The sequence below is a fragment of the Elaeis guineensis genome, chromosome 8, assembly GCF_000442705.2.
Source record: "Elaeis guineensis isolate ETL-2024a chromosome 8, EG11, whole genome shotgun sequence".
Classification (NCBI taxonomy): domain Eukaryota; kingdom Viridiplantae; phylum Streptophyta; class Magnoliopsida; order Arecales; family Arecaceae; genus Elaeis; species Elaeis guineensis.
In genome coordinates, this window is record NC_026000.2 from 28,912,884 (window position 1) to 28,916,620 (window position 3,737).

At 46.5% G+C, this 3,737-nt stretch overlaps 1 pseudogene; it reads left to right on the forward strand.

Annotated features, from left to right (window-relative positions):
* Positions 1-3,614, forward strand: LOC140850756 (scarecrow-like protein 9; annotated as a pseudogene).
* The last annotated feature ends 123 nt before the right edge of the window (positions 3,615-3,737 follow it).

The window sequence follows — 3,737 nt, forward strand, 5'->3', positions numbered from 1 at the left end:
TTTTAATATTCCGTACTAATACGGGAAGCGGGGTCAGATCACCACTCTTTCAGAGTCCCTTCATTAGCCCTTTTTTCCTAGCTCTCTCTCCGTTCATCTCCTCGCTATCTTAGGTAAGATTTCGATAAGGTACGCTTCGCTCTTTCCCTTTCTGTTGTTCTCTTCATCGATCTGGCCCGCGATTTTCTTCGATTTCTAGGGTTCCCGGCCTCAAAAGGCTTTTTTTTTTTTTTACCAAAATTTTCCCGATTAAATCGTGTTTCCAGGGGTAGGGAAGTGTTGGGATTCAGTTGCATGTTCTTTGGGTTGGTTCTTTTGAAGTATTTCGTGATGCTCTCTTTTACTTAATCGAAGGAAATTTACTAGCTTTGTCATGTTTATGATCTGTTTAGGTTCTTATCTCCGGTCAACTTTATCTTGGTGTTTCAAGATTTAGTAAAGTATCTTGTTTGCAGAGATTTTTGGGTTCTGCTCTTCCAATACTGAACCGTGTGCATGTCTATATTGGTAAAGCTAGAACTTTTCTTGCTATTTTGATAGTTTTTTCCGAGGTTATCGGTTTTGAGTGGACCATAATATCGGTTTTCAACTTTTGGGGTGATTTAGATGTGCATATGAGGAGGATTTTTTGGTGGAAAAAATGGGCATATCACCGAGTTGGATTAACTAGACTGCTGGTGGTGATCTCTAAAGTAGGTTAGTGTGAAGTTCTTAGAAGTCGTTAGTTATGGATCGTGGTGTCAGGGAGCTGTCTGGTTTGATGAATGGGTTGAGGTATGATGATATTTACTCTGGTCAGAACAACGTGAATGGTCTTAGATTCGGACCATCTCAGCCCTCCTTGAATCACGGTAGCCGTAGCCGTATGAACTTGACCCAAATGTTTCCTGGTACCAACCCTATAAATCCAGAGGGCAATCCTTCATCTGCTCATCGATCAAGTCCCGGAAGGGATAGCCCAGAAGATTTTGAGATCTTCTCAGATATATCCCTCAACTACATAAGCAGGATGCTCATGGAAGAGGACATAGATGAGAAGGTCAGTAACTATCAGGAGGAGTCAGCCCTTCGAGCTGCAGAGAAACCCTTCTATGAGATCCTTGGTCAGAAGTATCCGCCTTCACCTGATCGGCCGCCGCTCTATTCGCAGCACGGTCTGGAGAGCCCTGATGAGAGCAGCCACAGTAACTATGGAAACTCCAACAGTGGTAGCATATCAGCGGGGTGACGGATAATAGCTGGGCGCATGATTTTAGTGAATACCAGCAATCACAAGCTTTCCCTGCCTCTTTTGAGCACCCTTACCGGTCTTCATTGAGCTCCTCTAACAGTGTCGGTAATGTGGCTGAAGCAGGATTAGATCAAGAGTCCCTAATCAGCACTGGTAGGCTTCCTGATCTGCTGATCGAAAGCCTGCCTGCTTGGCAGTTCAGGAGAGGAGTTGAAGAAGCACGCAGGTTCCTTCCGAGCAATGATAAGCTGACAATTGATTTGGAGGCCAATGGGGTGTCATCATTACCTCAGGAGCCAAAAGCTGCTGGTGGTCTTGTGGGGGTCAAGGCGGAGGAGGAGCCAGAATATCCTGTTTATGGGTCCAGAGGTCGAAAGAATCTGCACCGCGAAGACTTGGATCTGGAGGAGGGGAGGAGCAATAAACAGTCAGCTATTTACTCTGAGGGCACTATCCGGTCTGAAATGTTTGATTTGGTTTTGCTCTGTCAGGGAGACAAGTGTTCGCAGAAGATGTCTGATCTACGGGAGGCAATGCAGAATGAAGCAAACAGAAACACACAGAATGAGCATGCTAAAGGATCGAGTGGTGGGAAGGCGCGAGGGAAGAAGCAAACCAAGAGAGAGGTGGTGGATCTTAGAACTTTGCTCATACATTGTGCTCAAGCGGTGGCGGCTGATGACCGTCGGACTGCCGGCGAACTACTAAAGCAGATCAGACAGCACTCTTCGCCAACTGGAGATGGAACTCAGAGATTGGCATGCTGCTTTGCTGATGGACTTGAGGCCCGCTTGGCTGGCACGGGCAGACAGATCTATCACACCCTTGTGGCAAAGAGGACGACGGCCACCGATATATTGAAAGCATACCATCTCTATCTGGCAGCATGCCCTTTCAAGAAGGTTTCACACTTCTTTGCCAACCACACCATCCTCAAGGTTGCAGAGAAGGCATCAAGGGTGCATATCAATAGATTTTGGCATTTATTTCGGCTTCCAGTGGCCATGCCTCATCCAACGTCTTGCTGGCAGGGCTGAAGGGCCTCCAAAGCTTCGGATTACGGGCATTGAATGTACCCCAGCCCGGTTTCCGTCCGACGGAGCGGATAGAAGAGACGGGGCGTCGGCTAGCAGATTACGCCAAAAGTTTCCAAGTTCCTTTCGAGTATCAAGGCATTGCATCGAAATGGGAGACCATTCGTGTGGAGGATCTCAAAATCGACAAAGATGAGGTGGTTATCGTCAACTGCTTGTACCGCTTCAGGAATCTCGTGGATGAGACCGTCATTGTAGACAGCCCGAGGAATAAAGTTCTCAACACTATAAGGAAGATGAACCCTGATATCTTCATCCATGGAGTTGTGAATGGATCGTACAGCGCTCCCTTCTTCGTGACACGCTTCCGGGAGGCCCTGTTTCACTACTCTGCATTGTTTGACATGCTTGAAACTAATGTGCCACGGAGGATGAGCAGAGGTTGCTGATTGAAAGGGATCTTTTTGGACGGGATGCTCTTAACGTGATAGCATGCGAGGGCTCGGAAAGGGTAGAGAGACCCGAGACTTACAAGCAGTGGCAGGTGAGGAATCTCAGGGCTGGGTTCACGCAGCTTCCTCTGGACCCGGATATCATGAAGAAAGCCAAGGACAAAGTGAAAACCCGTTATCACAAGGACTTCGTTATAGATGAAGACAGTCGGTGGCTGCTGCAGGCTGGAAGGGGAGAATCATCTATACACTGTCCACATGGAAGCCTTACGAAACCTAGTCTATTTCCCCGTATGTTCCGAGGAAAAAAAAAAGCCTCGCTTTTCTCCTACCTTTGGACCTTGATTTGTCTCTACCGGTGATCAGCCACATTTACTTAATTCAAGGTTCGTGACTTTCATGTCGTCTATTTTAAACGTGGATATTGACTGATTCTATGATGAATGACCTGTGGTGGTGCAGACGTCTTGGACCTGATTATTTCAAAGGCAGGCGTACATGGTTCGCTCTTGGTCGGTGGCTATGGCTGCTGAAGCTCATTAAACTGTGGACCCAGCAAGGGTGACCAAGGTCCTGTGAAGGACGGAAGTAGGAGCTGGAGGGAAATTAGAGAGCAAACAGCAAATGAAAATGTAATCAGTCTAGGATATGCTTATCCTGTAGTAGGTTGGGTTTGCAAGAAATTATGTTAAAATCTTGGACAAATTATGGTAGAAACATAAGTGCCCAAGGATCGCTGTTTCTTTTTATCGGGCTTTTGTCAGCGGCTAATCCTCTATCGAGTACTTTATATGCCTCTTTTGCTTTTCTACTTTTCTAGCTTGTGTAACCTCATTTGAGTCATGTGTGCACATGTATGCCAGCCTGTCTATATCAGCTACTACTGTTGATGTGTAAGTTCCACCATTCTGCATTATTCTTTTATGGATTTAATCGTAATGTTTGACCCGTGTGATGTTGACATGTTCGCGGCAAACTCCAGCGAGTTCCGGTTCATGTGATTATTTAAAGGGATGGTAC